At 56.5% G+C, this 19,287-nt stretch overlaps 1 protein-coding gene and 1 long non-coding RNA gene across 8 annotated transcripts in view; one reads left to right on the top strand and one right to left on the bottom strand.

Moving 5' to 3' along the window:
- The window catches only part of LRP8 (LDL receptor related protein 8), an 85,545-nt gene that overhangs the window by 12,290 nt on the left and 53,968 nt on the right, over positions 1-19,287 (top strand). The window lies entirely within an intron of this gene.
- LOC131381768 (uncharacterized) lies at positions 10,538-17,882 on the bottom strand. The gene is made up of 5 exons (XR_009210694.1): positions 17,562-17,882; positions 15,347-15,529; positions 12,783-12,877; positions 11,155-11,314; positions 10,538-10,783 (listed from the first exon to the last, which is right to left on the bottom strand). It is a non-coding gene; the product is annotated as an uncharacterized LOC131381768 (long non-coding RNA).

Genomic DNA, 19,287 nt, shown 5'->3' with positions numbered 1-19,287 from the left:
CATGTGACCTGGGTATATTCCTGCTCTGGGGCTCTGAGAGACTGAGGATTAGATCAGTGGTTTGTGTCACTTGGGGCAGCTTTTGAAATTCTGCCCCAGCCCCTTCCAGGCCCACTTGGTGCAAAGCCAGCTGGGAGGTGTAGATGTGCAAGTCCCCAGGACGGGCCCCTACCTCATCCGGGAGAGGATCTATCATGACGTGGATAACAGCAGGGCCCTACCAGGCCGCCTGGGGTCAAGTCCACACCTCACCACTTCCCAGATGTGGGGCCCCAAGCAAATGACTTCACCTCTCTGAGCACCTGCCTCATCTGGAGAATGGAGCCACCCCTCAAGGTGGTTGTGGGATTGACAGGTGAGTTAACTTCTGAGGCACACTAAGAGCAGTGTGTGGTGCACGTGCAGTGCTCAATTCAAGATTGCCTGGGCTTCTATAGACCTCCTTCTCTGAACCTCCCTCTCCCATCTGTCCTTCAGGAATCCCCATCCTTACTGGGCTGCTGCACTGCCGGGTGGAGTAGGAGGAGCCAGGGAGCCCCCAGAAAGACTCCTTTATCTTCCCTTCTCCCCTGCCGCTCCAGGCTGTCACTTGCTGGCCCAGTTTAATTAGGGAGAGGCCTTCTAGGAACCTCATTAGGAAATGAGCCCAGAGCCTTAGGGACCTTCAGGAGGGGTGGGGTGCAGAAGGAGATTACATTATCATTGGCCCTGCCTGGCCCCTGGCCTTGTGCCCTAAATATGCCCAGGAAGTTATGGACACTTGGTCCTTTAGTGGCCAGGACACAGGCCTGTGACATGGTGCATAGCCAGGGCTGAAGGGACCCATGCTTCTATCTCCTACTCCCGCTGGGCTCTGGCCTCACCTCCTGGATCAGGGTGGAGAAGGGTGACAGAGGAGGCTTATCTGGTTCTGCTCCACCCAGCCCTGGTGCCCACTGTCACCAGCGTGGCTCAGAGCAGGCCCTGGTGAAGGTGTTGAGTGAATGGATGTGTGAGCTGTGGGCAGCATCTTCCTTAGGCCAAAGCGGCCTCCCCCTTCCATCCCAGTGCAGGAGTTTCCTCAGCAGCCTAGTGGGGTGGAGGTCAGGGGGTCCAATGTGTCCGGGGACTGGGCGCTCACCCACTGACCAAGCAGCTCCCCGCCCCTGGACTGCTCTTCCTGTTAGAAAACCTGCTCTTCTGTCAATCCCAGATCTGTCCCCTGCAGCTCTCCTGCCCTCTCTGATCCCAGCTCTGTTAATGGGAACTCTGCTTACAGAGTCTGCCCCCACCTTCACTGCAAGCCTGCCACATGTCCCTTCCTACCTGCATTCTTGCCACAGCTCCCATGCTTAGGGAAGTCCAGCCTGTGACAGCTGACTTGTGGTGTGGGCTCGGATAAGGACCATCCTCTCTGGGGCCACTGCTTCTTTGGCTCCCCTAGCGTGGGGCCTGGTGGCATGCACATTCACAGGCTCTATAAATGTTAGCTGCATCCTGCGACTTGCCTCCCAGGGCTTTGAGAAGTGGAGGGTGAGGACAGAAATGCCGTGCCTGGAGGCAAAGTTATCGTTATGGACAGCTTGCTCTCCTGGGTAGCAGGGCAGCAGCGCCCAGATCCTGCAATGACTGTGGCACAGCACATAGCACTGGGGGGCTGTGGCTGAACCTCTTCTGCCTCTTGGACTAGTCCAGAGCACAGGCATTGCCTGGGCCTTGGGCAGGAACCTGGGAGTCATCACAACCCCTCTCTTCCTCCCCCTGAGCCCTCACCCCGAATAGGGGAAGGAGGAAAGTCCTGACACTCACCCTGCCTACCTGCCAGCCTGGGCCTCCCCTGCCCCCGCCACCCACTGCCATGCCCTTCCTGGATCTCAGCAGCAGCCCCTCCCTAGCTTCTGTTCTCTCCTCCAAACCCATCTTCACTCTGCAGCTGAGTGCTCTGAGAGACGCAAAGCTACACCCTTTCCTTGCTCAGCTTCTGCAGTGACGCCCACCCCTCATAGGACCAAGTCTTCTTAACTGACAGTTAGAGCCCTTCAAGACCGGACATGCACCTGTCTCCTCCCCAGGTCTCACCTGGCACTGACCCCAAGCCCCAGGCGTCTCCTGTTCAGCCACACCCCCAGGAGAAGCCTCAGGCCCTTTTGCATGCAGGCCCCTAGCCTGGAAGGCCCCACCTCTGCTTGTCCGGCCTCACCTGCAAGCCTGGAGTCACCATTTCCAGGGTGCTTCCTCCCCTGGGTGGGTCAGAGTCTCCTCTGGGCTCTCCCATCCTTGTGTTTCCCCACACTCTGTACCATGATGGCCTGGTTTAGAGTCTGTGGTTCACAATGCAGTCCACAAACCTCAGGGGGACAGGGACCTGCGGAGGATGGCGGAGGAAGGAGGGGTGGAGGGTGCCTCTAGGCTCTGAGTGTGCACTGTGCCCCTGACCCCTTGCTAGGTTTCCAGCCCCTCTTGCCACATATGCCTGGGTGTGGTTTTCTGTGAGTCCCTGGGAAGCGCCTGCTGTGGACTGGAGCCTTTGGGTCCCAGCTCCAACATTCACTGAGGGTTTGTTCTGTGTCAGGTGCCCTGCCAGGACCTGGGGAGGATCTACAGATGGGAAAGCAGGCCACGCCCTGGGAACACCAACCCCTAACTTAATGTGTGACCTTTTCTGAACCTCAGCTTCCTCTGCTGTGAAGGGGATGAGGACCCAAGACCCTTCCCTGTCACCTCGGGCACATCTGTGCTGTGACTGGGATCAGACATGGCCCCGCACGACCCTGAGGCTGCAGCTAGACCAGAACTTCCTCTCCACTGGGCCTCTGGAACCCTGGTCCAAGCTTCACAGGAGCAGGGGGTGAGCAGAGGTTTTGCTCTCTTTTCAGCGAAACTGCCCACTTCGTTTGCCCAGCATGTCAGCATTGCCGTGTGCTTGCCATGCATAAATTGAACACGCCTCCTCGGCTGCTCAGAACTATCCCAGTTTTAAAACTCAACATCCTGCATCTCAGGAACCCCTTCAGTTGTGAGCAAACTGGGACACTTGACCAGTCTAGCTGAGCCCCCAAGCCCTGGCCACTGCCCTCTGGTCCCCAGGAGGTCCTCTCCATCCCTTGTGGAATCCGCTAGCTGGGCACGGCTCACTTAATTAAAAACAAAGAAAAAGGCCAGGCACAGTGGCTCACACCTGTAATCCCAGAATTTTGGGGAGGCTGAGATGGGAGGATCACTTAAGGCTGGGAGTTCAAGACCAGCCTGGGCAACATAGTGAGACTCTGTCTCTCAAAAAAAAAAAAAAAATTAGCCAAGTGTCGTGGTTCATGCCTATAGCTACTTGGGAGGCTGAAGCAGGAGGATTGCTTGAGCCCAGGAGTTTGAGGTTGCAGTGGGCTACAGTCATGCCACTGCACTCTGGCCTGGGTAAGGGAGCCAGACCCTGTTTCAACCCCTCCCTGCCAAAAGAAAAGACTGATTTCTTCCTCACCTTTTGGGAGAACTCAAGAAAGAAACAGGCTCTTGGAAGGTCTGGAAGAGCAGGGCCAAACATCCTGAGTGGGGCGCTGTGTGGATAGAGCCAGGAGGCCTGGCCGCTGTTACAGACTGCCTCTAGCCCAGCTGCGTGACTCCCCTCTCTGGCCTGTTTCCCCGTCTCTGCCCTGCTCACCTCGCATGACTGTGGTGAGAATCATAACATTCACGGGCCTGCCTGTGTTACCACCGCCATTTCTGTTCTTCCAGGCATGTGGCTGTCTGTCCATGTCCCATGTTGGCCTCACTCCTCCCAAGTGGAGGGCAGCACTGAGATTGTTGTTCTCGTGATGAATAGAAAGAAGCTGGAGGTGCTGGCCACATGCCTTGTATGAGGCTCTGCAGTTGACAAGGCCCTTCCTACGTGTTGCCTCCAGGCTCATGGTAGCCTTTGGGAGGTGGGCCAGCAGGAATGACTCCACCCATTGTACAGATGGGGACACTGAGCCCATAGTCCCACAGCATCTGACTCCTTAATGGTGGGGAGAAGGGAAGCCACATGGGTGGCCGGGCTGTGGCCGTGGTGTGTGGCAGTTACGAGTGGGGTCACCGGTTGGCTGGTCCTCTTCCCCTCCCTATGCCCACTCTGTCGATGTCTTCATCAGTAGGGAGAGATGGAGACAGATGGAAGAGAAGGCAGAGACAGAGGAGTAGGGAGAGAGAGATGGGGTGGGGTGGGGTGGGGTGGGGAGCACACCGGGGAGGCTGGGGGCAGGGAGGGTCCACACAGTGTCGCTCTTTCCTCTGTGGTTCTCACAGTCTGTCTGCACTGATTCCTGACAGATGGAGGGAGGAGAGAGCTAGTGCCAAGAGGCTGTCACCACAGGCAGGCAGAGCTGGGGGAGGGCGCTTTGTGGCCAGGGCTTATGTGGGGAGGGGAAGCAGCTGGTGGTCTGGCTGCTGGGCCTCCTTGGAGCCCACACCCCAGGAACTGCCAGGGGACAAGAAAGTGGGCAAAGGGTAAGCCTGCCACCTGCCTGGGACTGGCCGTGCCCATGCCCCTGTCTAGGCAGAGACAGCTACCCCTCCCCCTCCTAACACCCTGCTGCCAGCAGGGCCCTCCCTGTAAACTACAGATTCCTCGTGCGCACCCCTCACTTGGTGTGGGCTGCGGACTGGCCCTGAGCTGTGATGGAGGTGGACCAGGGCAGGGAGGCCCCCAGGATACTGGAGGGCATGGCAGCTCAGAGCAGGCTGGGGCCTGGGTCTTGCATCTGCTGGCTGGAGCTCAGCCCTCACTGTGCTGCCCTGGGTGTTTCCCGAGCCCCTTTTCATGGCATAGGGCCTCCTGCATTTCCTCTGGGCTCTGAAGCATGTGCAGGGCTGGGCAGGCATGATCCGGGGTCGATTTGGCACCTTTGTCATCTCCTGTGTCTTTATAGTATGGCTTTCTTCAGGCAGGACTGGCTTTCATGCTCTCTTTCCCAACCCCCCAGTGCCCATCACAGGGCCCAGCACAGAAGAGGGGCCCAGTGTATGCTTGTTGAATGAATGAATGGATCCCCCTGCTTGCATACCTCCTGGGATGGAGGCCCCACTCCTTTATACGGCAATTCTTTCCAAGATTTTCAAAAACAAAATTCTTTCTGGTTCTTCCCGAGAAGCTCCATGGCTCCCAGGCCTGCCACAGGGGCCACACAGAGACCCTGGCTGATCCTGCTGCCTCAGCAGCGCGGAAAAGACCAGAGACCTCTGAGCCAGCCCAGCTCCTCACAGGCTTCTGCACAGCTGGGTCTCCACTGCACTAACCTCTGGGTTGTCAGTAATCATAGGTGTCACATATGGAGCCCTCACTGTGCCAGGCAGCATCTCATTCCATTCACATCAGCCTGTAAGGCAGGTAGTTCTCATCCCCCATTTACAGAGGAGAAAAATGACTTCCTCCCGGTCACACGGCTTAGCAGGAGACAGAACGTCTGAGTCAGGAGGGTTGGAGGTGGGCTGGAGGAAGACCTCCTGGAGCATGGGATTGTGGCAGGGCTTGGGGATACTGGGGGCTTGGCAGGAGGGGGCAAGGCTGAGCAGGGGGCAAGGCTGAGGAGGAGCCCAAGGGCTTTTCTGGAGGTGGAATCTGCCCCTGCCCCAGCCCCTGTCTCTTCCCTCTCCCCATGCTGTCCCCAAATGGATCCCTGACACCAAGACTCCAACTGGGGTAGTCCCAGTGGTGAGACCTGTGGACCTGCAGCCCAGAGCCCTTCCTGTCCCCCGGAGGCCAGGGTGTGGGTGTGCCCCGGGGCAGAGTTCAAGGCCACTAAACTGACACGGAAGGTCAGTCCAGTGACCCGAGACATGCAGGGTTACGGCTGGGGGCGTGAGGACTCCCATCTCTGGTGAAGCGTTGGGGTAGGTGGGTGGGGCTGGGCTTCCTTTCTGCTGCTGCTCAAAGTTGGTTCTGCTCAGAAGCATCCTCCCATTCATATGAATAACGGCGATCACTGATGATAAATGAAGGTGTGCCTGCCCTGTGCCAGGGCTGGGCTGGGTGCCCTGGGGACAGCTGAGAGGAGTCGGAGGTGGAATCCATCCCAAGAGCAGGGGCACAGCTTTCACCACCTTAGTCTCATCCCCGGAGCCTGACACAGGCTGGGCCCTCAGGGGCAGCATAGTAATGCCTGAGTCATTGAAAAACAGGGACCTGGCCTCTCTGCCAGGATGCCAACTTCCCAAGGGTACACTGGTCCCCAGCATGGCCCTGCAGCCTGACCTCTCCCCTCACCGTGGCTCTCTGGATCCTTCAAGGGGCTCCTGCCAGCAACTGTAGTGGGTGGCTGGAGCCTCCTCCCCCAACGTCACACAGCATGTGGGTTGGATGAGCCACCTCCCCTCTCAGTGTCTTGGTTTCCTCTTCTGCACAGGGGCGTCATGGCAGGCCCTACCTCAAAAGGCTGTTGGTTGGGAAGATTAAGTGAGATGATGAGGCCCATGCACCATCATCAGTGATGCTTATGCTTATGGGGAGCAGGGTGGGAATCGCCTCTGCTCTCCATGCATGACTTCATGAATCCTTTTAAAAGATGGAGTCTCACTCTGTCGCCCAGCCTGGAGGGCAATGGCATGGTCTCGGCTCATTGCAACCTCCGCCTCCTGGGTTCAAGCGATTCTCTTGCCTTAGCCTCCCAAGTAGCTGGGATTACAGGCACCTGCGACCATACCCAGCTAATTTTTGTATTTTTAGTAGAGGTGGAGTTTCATCATGTTGGCCAGGCTGGTCTCGAACTCCTGACCTCAGGTGATCTGCCCATCTCAGCCTCCCAAAGTGCTGGGATTATGGGCGTGAGCCACCACACCTGGCCCATAGATCCTTTAACAGCTCTGTGAAGGGGGATCTGTCCTGTCTCTTTACTGACAGAGACAGTGAGGCACAGAGAGGTGGGGAAACACCCAGGATCACATAGCATAGGAGTGGCAGCAGCAGGATTTAAACGCTGGTCTCTTGCACTCCAAGGTCCACGTGTTAGCCAGTGCACCAGGCAAGGGATAAAGGACTTAGTCTGAGAGCTCCTTTGGAATTGGAGTTGCAGAGGCTCTGGCTTCCTGTGCTGATCCCCTGCAAGCCTCCAGCCCCCAGTCACGTCTGTCAGCAGCTCTGAGAGCCCTCCTTGGGCCTCTCACCTCCCACATGAGCAGGGAATCAGCAGGCAAGGTCTGGGCGGTGAGGATGGGGGATTTCCCGACTCACTTGAGATCCGTCACAACATTAATGTTAATTAAACCTTGTTAATTCAGCCCTCTGCTTACAGACGGCTCCTGACAGCAAATTGCTCATAAGTGAGGCAGTAAATTTATTGCTTTTTCCAAACATTTAGCAGCAAAGACGGTGCCCTGGGAAAGGCAGAGACCTGGAGGGCCAGTGATGCTTAGTTCCTGCTAGCCTGAACCCCCCAGGATCTTCATGGCCTAGAGAACAAGGTGGGGCTCCCCGGGAGACCTGGGTGAGAATGAACTCTGGCCCGCTCGGAGCATACTGCCTGGAGATGCGGTGAGCACTGTCTCAGCACTGACTGTCTGGTAGCTCTGTGCTCTGTGAACATCCCGTTCCCTGCGCTGTCCTCCCACAGTGCCTTGAAGCGTGCCCTGCACACAGTAGGGCTCAGCAAAGTTGTGTTTGGATTTGGATGTGCAGCCCTGAGCCCACCTCCATGTCAAGAAAGCCTCACTGCAGTGCAGTCTGATAGGAGAGCCAGCAGCCTCCGCGGGGACTGAGCGCCCTGCATCCTGAGGTGTGCACCCAGGGCCAGACCACTCTGCCAGGGCTGCTGGGAAGGGATCGCTCCCTGTCCTGGGTCATAGGAGCACTGTTGGAACCAGGATCAGGCCCACATTCTGGGCCCGTGACCCCAGCCTCTTGCTAGGCTAGGTATCTACTCACTAGGTGAGGGCAAAGCCTCTCCTGAGTATAGTGGGACCCCCTCGTCCTAGGTCCTGCTTCCCGCCTTGGCCTCAGACTGGGTCGTGCCTGGACCAATTGAACAAACCCAGGCTTTGGGTACCTAGAATTTTAAAAAATTAATTAGAGCATTAAATGGCAGCCCTCTGGGAGAATCCCACCATCTGGCTGTCACAGGAGAGGCAGGAAAATCTATGCATATTTGTCTGCAGTGTGTGAGCATCATATGAAGCTAACTGTACATGTGTGGGTATGCAGTTTGTGTGCTGCAGTGTGTGCCCAGCATGACGTGTGTCTGAGTATGTTCAGTATGTGGTGCACACCTGAGTGTGCAAGTGGGCGGTGTGTGCCCTGCTGTATGCACGGGTGCCCATCTGCAAGTACATGCGCTGTGTGCATGTGCCTGAGTGTCTGCACGTCTGTCTGAACACACCTGTGCGTGTGTGGTCCATGCCCAGGCCTGCCTTTTTGGTGCAGTGAGCCAGGCTGGGCTGTGTGCAGATAGGAAAGGGGCTCGTGACTCCTCCTGGCTGAGGTGGTGGGCACAGACAGCTGTGCAGAAGGCGGGATGGGGTAAGTGTGGCAAGTGCACAGCTGGCCTTCAGTGGGTGAAGCAGGGCAGGCATCCTTGCCCTCATTTGACAGATGGGAAAACCCAAAACTGGAGCCTGGGCTCTGGGGCTCCCTGCGTGGTGCTCTTTGTTCCAGCAGGCTGCTGCCCTGGCTGGCACCTGTGCTTTTGGCATCTTTATGCTGTTAGATTTTCATGGTGGCTCGAAGTGGTTCCTGAGAGAGTACCACCCCCCCCCTACTCAGTATTGCTCGGGGGCAAGGTCAGGATTCCCATTGCACATTCTATGTTCTCCTGTTTCATGGAGGAGATATCAGGGCTGCTGGAGAATGCTGGGCCTGATAGTCCTCTGACTGCTGTGTGACCTGGGCCCATCCTGTCCCTCTCTGAACCTCAGGGGTGATTGTAAGAACTAAACGAGGAGACATATACAAAGGGCTTCGTAAACCACGAGATGAGGTGACGTGATGTAGACAGATGAGGGCCTGGCCCAGAGATGGCGTCACAATATGATCAGGGCCAAAGCTGAGGCCCAAGTTCACGTGTCCCAGGGTTTCCTGAGGAGCAGGCCAGGAGGTGGGACCCAGGACAGAGGCAGGTGCCCTCCCAGCCTTGCAGACTCTGAACCTGTCCTCAGAACCATCTGCCTGGTGCCAGTACTCTCCTCCAACTCCAGCCCCAGACACGTGGCTCATGGCAGTGAAAGTAGAGCAGGAACGGACCCAGAGAGCAGTGGGACCCAACCCCTCATCCAACTGGTGTTGACGCTGAGGCCCAGGGAGGGGGAGTGGCTTACTCAAAGCCACACAGCAGCTCGGGGGTAGAGCTGGGACCAAAACCCAGGCCTCCCGGCCCCTGGCTCTGTTCTCCTTGATACCATACCACTGTCTTTGGCAAGAGAAAGACGACACAAGAGCTGGTTCACATGCCTGGAGAAAACGACGTGGGAGTGCCACCCAGCTAGAGAGCACTGGAACAGACCAGAGCCCCACTTCCTGCATGAATGGAGGATCTGAAGCAAGGCTTCAATGATTACTGCTTTTCCTAGGTATGCAGAATGCTGGAGGGTAAATAGGGTTTGTGTCCTGGGCTGTACATTCTGTATAGATGGAAAAGCCCCAGGCTTCCAGATTGCCTGCATGCGATGCCTTCAGCACATGCTCCCTCAGTGCCTGCCTCCACCGAGCTGCTAGTCTGGTAGAGAAAGAGGGTTGAGTGACACCAACACAGGATGATGAGGCTGTGGGTCAGAAGAGGTCTCTGATCCCACATGGGGTCATGGAAAGCTTCCCAATAGAATAGAGAAGGGGAGGAGGGTCCTCCACTCCCAACTCCTGGAGAGTGAGGAATGTATGTGTCTCAGACACCCTGGCCCCCTGGCAGTCTGGGCCTCATAAGAGCTCATGCTTGGGCAGGCTCACCGTTCACCCTGGAATGGGTGGCTGGGTACCTTCCAGCTTCCTCCCCAGCGCCTCTCCTGTGCCAGGGCCCATGCACGTGGGTGGAAGAGAGGCCATTCTAGAGGCCCCTGGCTCCCTGTGGGGCTTAGGAGCGACTAGTGTGGGGGCAGGGGTGGAGGTGCAGGGAAGGTGGTGGCCAGACCTCCTGTGACCTCTACTCATTGCCTGTGTGTCCAGGTGGGACAGTCTCGGCTGCCCCGCTTGGCGTTACAACCATTGTGGTGTTAGCCGAGGACGAGGCTTCTGAAGTAGCCTGCACTGTGAGCCCAGCTGGCTGCCAGGTGATAATTCCACCCGCCTTGACCTTTTTCTCCAAGGAACAGGCCTTCTACTTTATACATGGAGAAAACAAGTCACAGAAGAACCAGGTGGCCCAGGATGACAGAGGCTAGGCCTCCAGATGCCCTTTAAAAATTGCAACAAAAACTTCTTAAGGACTCACTGTGTGCAAAGCCTGGTGGTGAGGCTGCCATGGTGGCTGAGAAAAAGGGAGGAGGAACTTCGGTCACTGAATATTTTCTGTGTGCCATCCCTTATGTCGGTAACTGATAGATGTGATCTAGCAACGAACTGCCCTCCGAGTCAGGATCTACCACATTTTTAAATGAGGACACTTGGGCTCAGAGCGGTCAAGTAGCCTGCCTGAGGTCGCTTAGCTAGTAAGGGACAAAGGCGTGATATGAGTCCTGGGTTCCTTCACCTGTTTTGGTGGGAGACTGGCCATGTCAGGCAGCAGACTGGGATCTTCCAAACCTTAGTTCTGGGAGGAAGTTTCACTTGCAGGAAAGACCAAGGTGAGTGGAATCATCTTCAGGCAGCTGGCAGTGCTCACTGGGCAGGCTGTTTAAAAGTGGCTTCCTCTTCAAGCTGTAGTGGGACCTGTCTTATTGGGGGAGCCATGCCAGCTCAGAACCCCTAGGCTGATGGGCACTCCTCTGTAAGGGGCTCTGAGAAGTTGCCGGTGTGGCTGAGGTCTGGGCCAGTATGCCAGTGGGCAGTGAGGGTTTCCTGGGCACATGACCCCACTCCTTTCCTCCTCTTGCCTCCCACAGCCATGTCTGTCTCCTTCTGCCCAGCTCTGGCTGGAGGCGCTGAGCTGGGGCTTGTGGCCATGAACTATGCCCATACTGCTCGTCCTGTGGCTGGCCTCAGATGGTTGGGTGGTCCCGGCCCGAGCCCCGAGCCCCGGCCCTGCCAGAACCAACACCCGGAGACATGGCCACCTCCGAAGGTCTTACCTAACTGCAGGGCGTGCCAGCATCTAGCAGGGTCCCTCATGCACAGTAGGCCTGCTGCTTGATTATTTTGGCTTCCAGCAGCAGAGACCTGAGACTTTCCAGGTAGCACAGGAGTCAGCAGAAGCTTGGCTTTCCCAGAACATGGGACAGAGGAGGTGTCCTGGACAGGGCCGGATGAGGGGAGGCTGCTGGTGGCCCCTCACTGAGCCTTTCTGCAGTGGGCCTGGGGACCCCATCTGCCCTGAGCATTTGCCAAGCAGTCCAGTGGCTGCGCGTGGGCCTGCCTTTCCTCCCCCACTTTGGCATGGCTGTCTCCCAGGAAACGGGGAATTTTCCCTCATTCCCATCATTAGGGTGCCAGGGCAAACAAACAGTCTAATCCAGATGAGCCCTGGGCCACAATCACACTCTCTTTGGGGGTTTTCTCTTCACTTGGAGCAATGCTGAGAAGGCTGGAGTAATTGGTATTCCACCCAGGTTAATAGAACTGCTGCCTCCCCGGTATTATGCCTTAATTTCCTTTATCGCTCAGCAAGTTGGAATTCATCGCCCCTTTCCTTTCTTTTTCCCACCGAAACCTATCAGAAGCCTGTCTGCTGGGTAAAGTCATTTCGTGGCAGCTCTTGGCTCCTTTCCACTTCCCTGGGAATCTTTCTGACCAGAGCCAAAGAACAAGGAGGGGTGAAAAATCCATTTGTACAAAGTGGGGATCTCCTGTTGAGAGCTTATTTCCCTCCCCGTTCAAGAGGAAGGAACGTGTTCAGCCTGCAGCCAGCACGGCTGACTGAGTCCCCTGTCGCTGAGAGCATTCAAGAGGGCGAATGGCCATATGTCAGCGGTGGGAACAGAGGATTCCTGCACTGGTGGGGGTGGGGGACAGAGGCAGGCCTTTGCCACTCCTGGCGCCTGGATTAGAAGCTTCTAGGGTTTTGTTCTGTTTGTGAGTCTAAGATTTGTGATTTAAAACTGGAAAGATTCTGTGACTCCTTAGTCCTAACGTTCAGCGGAATGAGCCTAAGTACTTGTAAATTGTGTGTTTTACAATTCTCAGATCCTGAGACAGGGAGATTCTGTTCTGGATTCGAAGACTATCTTATGATTCCTTGAGTCTCTTCGGCGGCAGTTCTGTTCCTGACTGGGTCTTGGGAGGAGTGGAATTGCTTTGCTGAGGTTGCCGTGGGAGCGCAAGGCTGCCGTGGCCCCTCTTTCTCATGTGTGAAATCCAAGGGCTGGGCCACATGGCCTCGGGGCCCAGGTGTGTTCTGCCTGCAGCCCCCTTGGCTCCACTGGAGCCTCCCACAGGCCCTGTGAGGACTGGCAGCTCCCCAGCACCTCACTGGACCCAGATGCTTTTCCAGCTGAGCCATGCCCCTTGCCTGTCTGCCCCCGGCCCTCTCCCATTCCAACAGGGAGGCAACCCAGCTCTCCCCAAAGTCCCTGCAGGAAAGCTGGAGCAGTGGGGGAGTGGTGGTGGTAAGAAGCCGCATGATTGACAAGAGCTCTACCTGCTTCTGTGGGGATGTGCAATTTCACCATGAATTTCAACATTACAACCTCTCTTAATTCCCACCCCCTGAGGTGGTTAGCCCCATTTTATTGATGAGGCTCTGAGAGGTTAAGTCACTCACCTGTAATCATACAGGTTGTTCCCAGGCCCTGACTCTGGATCACGTGCTGTAGTATGGCCCTAGGCCACCTGGACAGTTATGACGAAACTCTGTCTCTACAACAAAAATCAAAAAAAAAAAAAAAAAATTAGCTGGGTGTGGTGGTGCACACCTGTAGTCCCAGCTACTTGGGAAGCTGGGGTGCGAGGATGGCTTGAGTCTGCAAGGTTGAGGCTGCAGTGAGCTGAAATACCACTGCACTCCAGCCTGGCCAACAGAGGGAAACCCTGTCTCCAAAAAAAAAGGAAAAAAAAAAAAGGCATTGATTGGCCCAAGGTCATATGGCTTGAGGCAGGACAAGAACCCAGGTCATCTCATTCCTAATGCAGTGCAAGCAAAGGAAAAAGCGAGAGGTAGACATTCATCATAGAGTCTATAGCCAAACTGAGGGACAAGAACCCCGGGTGTAACAGCCACAACCCAGAACAAAAGGAGATGGGTCTTGGTTAAACTCCGGGGTGGTGACATCACTCATCTCCCCTCTCTGGGCCTCAGTGCCCCGGCTGTAAAACAAGGACGCCGACCTTGGTGGTCTCCAAGCCCACATCATGTTAGGTTCCAGCCTAAGATGAGCCCGAGGCCAGGAATCTGCTTGTTGGGTAGGGGTTGCGGACCACACGCTCACACCTCCCTGTTGGAACCAATCCTGGGGCGGTTAAAGAGCTTCAGAGAATGGACCCCATTTCCTTCCAAATGCACTGAGAAGCCAGAAGCAGCCTTCTCCATCTGCTTTCAAAATCCACCTTTTCCTTCTGGATCAAACATAGTTCCTCGGGGGAGGCTTCCTCAGCCCCTACTACTGCCAGCCAAAATCACCCCCTTTCTTTGAGGACCAGCTTAAAATGTCTCTCTTCCAGGCAGTGAGCCCTCCCCAGGCCTGCCTCCTCTCCCTCCAGCAGACCTTACTCACAGGCAAGGGAGATGCGGGCTTGGAAACCACCAAGGTTAGCGTCCTTGTTTTATAGCTGAGGCACTGGGGTCGAGAGAGGGGAGATGAGTGACATCACCACCCCAGAGTCTAACCAAGATGCATCTCCTTTTGTTTTGGGTTGTGGCTGTTACACCTGCGGTTCTCCTCTCCTCAGTTTGGCTATAGACTCCCTGAAGAAGGTCCACCTCTCACTTTTTCCTTCCCTTGCACAGCATTCAGGATGAAACAACCTGCGTTCTGGTCCTGCCTCAAGCTACATGACCTTGGGACGATCAATGCCTTCTTTTTGTTTGTTTTTTTTTAAGACAGGTTTTCCATCTGTTGCCCAGGCTGGAGTGCAGTAGCATGATCATGGCTCACTGAAGCCTCAACCTCCCCGGCTCAAGCCACCCGACCTCCCAAGTAGCTGGGACTACAGGTGTGTACCACCATGCCCAGCTAATTTGTTTTTGTATTTTTGTTGTTGTAGAGATGGGGTTTCACCATGTTGCCCAGGCTGGTATTGAACTCCTGGGCTCAAGTAATCTGCCTGCCTTGGCCTCCCAAAGTGCTGGCATTACAGGCATGCACCCACCACACCTGGCCAGTTCATGCCTTTTAAGGTCTTTGCTTCCTAATCTCTCAAAGTGGGTGGTGGCCTCTGCCTCACACCCACCTCACAGCTGCCCTGAGGAGCCAGGCTGAGGGACGGGGGATAGAGTCTCAAACCTGTCACTCAACTCCACATCCACTAAAGACCCAGGACCAGTCTGCTAGATTTCTCTTGGGCTCAGGGAGTATCCCAGTCAGAAAATTTCCCTGTTCCCCAACGCTCCCATGATCCCCACCTCTGAGCCGAAGGTCCTCAGGAGCCCCTGGCTTCAGGCCCCTTCCACTCTCTCCACTGAGCACCTGCCCTGAGCCACGTGCTCTGCCGTCCGCATCACCCAGCAGCACACCTGTCTCCCCTCCCACAGCGGGTGCTGACTACAGTGGCCCACACCACTCCACCCCACCCCCCACACCTCAAGCACCCTCCTTCTGTCCCTTTCACTCTCACCTTGTGAGGTAACCCAGGCAGGCCTTTGAAAGGTACACATGAAAACCTGACTCCTCCAATGTCTAGGTGAGGAGGCTGAGGCACCAGAGGGTAAGGGGCGTGTCCAATGTCACCCCAGAGGTCAAGGGCAGCCTGGAGGGGTGCCCAGGGCTCCCGAGGCCCAGATTACTGAGAGGGTCTGGAACCCAGGCAGGGCTTTGTGGAACTCCCCAGAGAAGCCCTGCGAAGGGCTTTCTCACAGCCGAGGGCCCAGCATTTCACTAGGAGAGACTGGGAAGGGTTTGCATCTCCCTGAGCCCCACTCTATGACAGTGGCCGAGCCAGGTGTCACTGGCTTACTGAGCTGCTGGGATGACTTCTGAGCCTAGTCCGGTCTGGTGGACAGCTCCTGAGGTCTCCCCTGGCCAGTAGGGCCACAGATCTTCATCTCAGCACTGACGGCCAGGGTGGGCACAGCTTGGAAGGGGCTTCCCGTAGGCACTGCCTGGGTCTGTTTCCCAAAATACAGCAGCAAAATAAGCACCCCGTGGAGACTCGAGCTTGCTAACGTCCTACCTTTGGTGTTGTGGGCCCTGGCTGGCCCTGGGCTGGGATCCACTCATTTCTGCTCTGTCAGATGTGGGGGCATTTGGATGGGGGCATCGTCAGACACCATGAACAGCTAATGCTTGAGCTGGCCATCAGGGGTGGGAGAGTTTTGCCCATGGAGGTGGAAGAGGGGCTTCCGGCCTGGTGGAGCTGCGTGAGCAAAAGCACCTGGTATGAAGGTCGATGGCTTGTCCATAACCACTGAGTGGTTACTGGAGGCAGGTGATGGCCAGGGATGGCCCAGAGCAGTAGCAGGGCAGCTTGAACTGTTCCTGAGTGCCCTGCTAAGGCAGTCGGTCATATTCAAGGGGAGATGGGAAGCCAACAGGCAAGGAAAGATGGCTCTTTGATTATGGAGAGGCCTTTGGGAGGACAGTGACTACTGGGTCTGGATTTGTAGCCCCTGGAGCCACAGGAGTGGACTGTGAGGGGCTGGGGACCAAGCCACAGTTCCCTCCCTCTGTCAGCCTCACTCTGGGCCTGGTGGTGGGTAAAACCACACCTAAAAAGGAGACGAACTTAGAGCTTATCTCATCCAACTCACCATGCCATGAAGGAAGAGAGCAAGGCACAGAGAAGGCCAGAGACTTACATCAAGGCCACAGAGCAGAGCCAGGCCCTCCAGGCCAGGAGTGGCAGATGGCCCATTGCTAACCCCATTCTCAGTGAGATATTCTTAACCTCTCTCCAGAAAAGCCAGCAGACTCCCTGCACAGGCCTCAGCGATATCACAGAGTGATACTTTAACCTGCAGACCTTCTGCTGGGCACACAGGTGGGCACAGGTGGGCAGAGGCTCCCTGGATGACCAATGTGAGGCTGGGGGTGGCAGAGAGCTCACACCAGCCTCCTGGGCACAGCCTGCCCCACACTCCCTGGTGAGGAGCCCAGAGCCCAGCACAGAGGAGCACTCCAGAGAGGCAGCCGTCCCGCACCAGGAGCAGGATTTCCCAATAACGGGTGCTGCCCATTTATCACCGGGATGGGCCAGTGAGGCTCCTGTTAGGAAATGCTTCTCCTACCAGCCTAATTGGTGAAAGCATTTCAGTTTTTCACTTAGCCAGGGCTGCTTCCTAGTGTGTGCAGTCTCTACCTGGTGGGCAGAGGAGAGGATGCTGCAGCGACCCACTGCTGACATCAGAGGCCCGAATGCCCTGCCTGCCTGTGGGTAGCAGCGAGGGACCCACCACCCCTCCCCACACAGGCAGGGGTCATCACTCAATCATTCACTCCACACAGGCAGGGGTCATCACTCAATCACTGGCTCCACACAGGCAGGGGTCATCACTCAATCATTGGCTCCACACAGGCAGGGGTCATCACTCAATCATTGGCTCCACACAGGCAGGGGTCATCACTCAATCATTGGCTCCACACAGGCAGGGGTCATCACTCAATCATTCGCTCCACCAGAGGAGTGTCCGCGCCTCGTGGGTTCTTGAGTCCCTTCGGCCTGGCCTCCTTGGCCCTGGCTGCAGAGTTCTGCTCTGGGAGCCCTGAGCTTCCCACTTGCAGTTAGTGGGGGCCGAGAGCCCAGAGAGGCCTGCCCTGTGTCACACAGCGTGTTGGTGGCAGAGCAGGGCTGGAATGAGATCTAGAACCTTCTCAACTGCAAAAGAAGAAGCAGAAGAGCTGCCCCTCCTTCCCTCAGGGGGCTGGTGGCAAGAACAGGGCCTGGAATGCAGGGGTCCTTGGCAAGCTCCAAGGTCAGCCCGCCCAAGGGAGGCAAAGCCGTGGACCCATCAGCCCCAGGGGGCCTGGCTGGGGTTAGCCAGGAAGGTCCCCTGGTCAGAGGAGGCCACGTTTCCACTGGGGTAGGAGTGGAAGGGGAATGTGAGGCTGGGAGCCTGGCAATGACTGTGGCTGGAGGGCCTAAAGGGTCTCCTGGCCTTGCCTTCTGGCCTCTGGAAGCTTCTACTTTAAGAATGCCATGAGTTTTCTTCTAGCTGTTTCTCTGGAACCCACAATCCCAGTGCCAAAATCCAGGGTAGGGCTGGCTGGAGCCTGGGAGAGGGCAGGAATGTGGTCATCTTCTCAGCCTGCTGCCTGCTCTCAGCAGCACCCCTTGCGTAATGCTTGGTCCCTTTGCAGGCACCAGCCACGGGCCCCTGCTGATCCCATCCTGCTCACCTCTCCCCCATACCCACCTCCTCCCAGCCCCTCAGCTGTCACTCGTTCAATACCTCCTGCAACCACAAATCACTGGGAGAGGAAGACACCTTTGTCGGTCTGTCCCTCGGAGACGCTCTTCTTCCCTGTGGTGACAGGCCTACATACCCCAGCAAGGGCTTGGGCCTCCCTTGGTGACAGTGGGGCCAGGGTCCGGCAGTATCTGAGAGCAGCTGGGATGTACTGGGGCCTGGAGGAGGTGCTTGGCTGTGGGAAGCCCCAGATGACCTCTTTGAGGGCTTGGAACAGCACCAAGATCCACAACCCCTCCGTGTCACGGGGTCACAAATCCAGAAGGTCAGCCAGAGGGGGCCCTTAGAGATGTGTTCACCTGAGGAAACTGAGGCCCAGAATGGGAAGGGGTGACACTCCTTCCACCGCTGGGGGCCCTGCCGCTGCCTCCCATTTCGTCTTTCCTCGGGCCTCCTGATCCTTGCAACCTCGTTTTCATGCCTTGGTGTTTTGGGGCGAAGGTGGACCACTTGTTTCTTGGGAAATAAATCGATTTATGGTCTTAGGATCTGGCTTGGTTAGAATTGTGTAACTCCTTAGTGGAATGGGTTGGAGGAGAGAACCCAGAAAATTTTGAGGGAAACTTTTCCCGATTTGAAAGCAAAGCCGCCCTCACCAAAAAGTGCTCCTTCCGCTGCAGCCTCTTCATTCCAAATGGGGCGAATCCTTTGGCTCGAGCCCTTCACGTGTCTCCCTCCTCCTCAGCACCTGCAGCTTCTCAGTCTCCCCAGGTGGGATGGGAAGATGGGGGAGAGGGCAAATTTAGATGTCGCCTGCTGATGGATGATGGTGGCTTGAGCCCCAGAACCCACTGGGCAGCACAAAGCCACGCACCGAGTCCTGCCCACCACACGCGGGTGCTGGCTCCTGCACCCTACTGTCAGGACACTGTGGGAACCGTTCGCCTTCTGGGAACCGCCGAGCCTTGAGTAGTCAGAGACTGTCGGCATGTAGACTTCTGGACTCAGATAAACAGTTCCTTTCAGGGAAGGCATCAGAGGCTGCCATCCGCAGCTTATCGACATCTCGGACTCTGGCGGTAGCTGTCATGGAGTCTTGTCACAGGGGCTTAGGGTGCAAATCTGAGTGTTACGGCCTTAGAACCGTAGGTCCCTAGAGTGTCAGAAGCAGAGCCATGTGGAAGCTGTTTGCAATGTTATGATGGACCCACGGGATCTTTAAACTGAGGGCTTTAGGAACATCACATGTCCAGGGAGGGGTTAGGATTTGAATCCATTGCTGCTGGACCCCAGATCTGCTGGCGATGGAGGATTTGAATCCAGGGCTGCTGGACCCCAGATCTGCTGGCGATGGGCTCTGGGTGTCACCCCCACCCCCACTTCCAACCGTGCAGCTCCATTTTAATCTGTTTTATATGTTGGGGGTTCACTTGGGAAAAGGGTTCCTCTGCTTAAAAGTAGTTTGCCAGGCCCTGTGCTGAGCCCCAGCTCCATGCCAGGACCCGCCACAGCCTGAGAGGGTGGCTCTGGCAGTGGGACAGCCGTCAGGCCAGGGCCCCCGGGTGGGGTGCAGGTTGCTCTGGGCCATGGTCTCCTCCCCCTCATTACTGCTGTGTCGTTGCTGCAGCCAGAGAACACTCTGGGTCTGTCGTCCTGTTGACTGGGGTGACAGTTTAATAGTAGCTTCCTGGACTGTCATTTAAATCTGCCTGCCAGGTTAGTAGGCCAGGGGCGGGCTGGCACGTCCCCTGCCCCCACCCCGGATCTT

This window comes from Hylobates moloch, unplaced genomic scaffold, assembly GCF_009828535.3.
Source record: "Hylobates moloch isolate HMO894 unplaced genomic scaffold, HMol_V3 SCAFFOLD_18, whole genome shotgun sequence".
Lineage (NCBI taxonomy): Eukaryota > Metazoa > Chordata > Mammalia > Primates > Hylobatidae > Hylobates > Hylobates moloch.
Note: the sequence above shows the minus strand (reverse complement) of the source record. Positions and strands in the feature narration are given on the sequence as shown.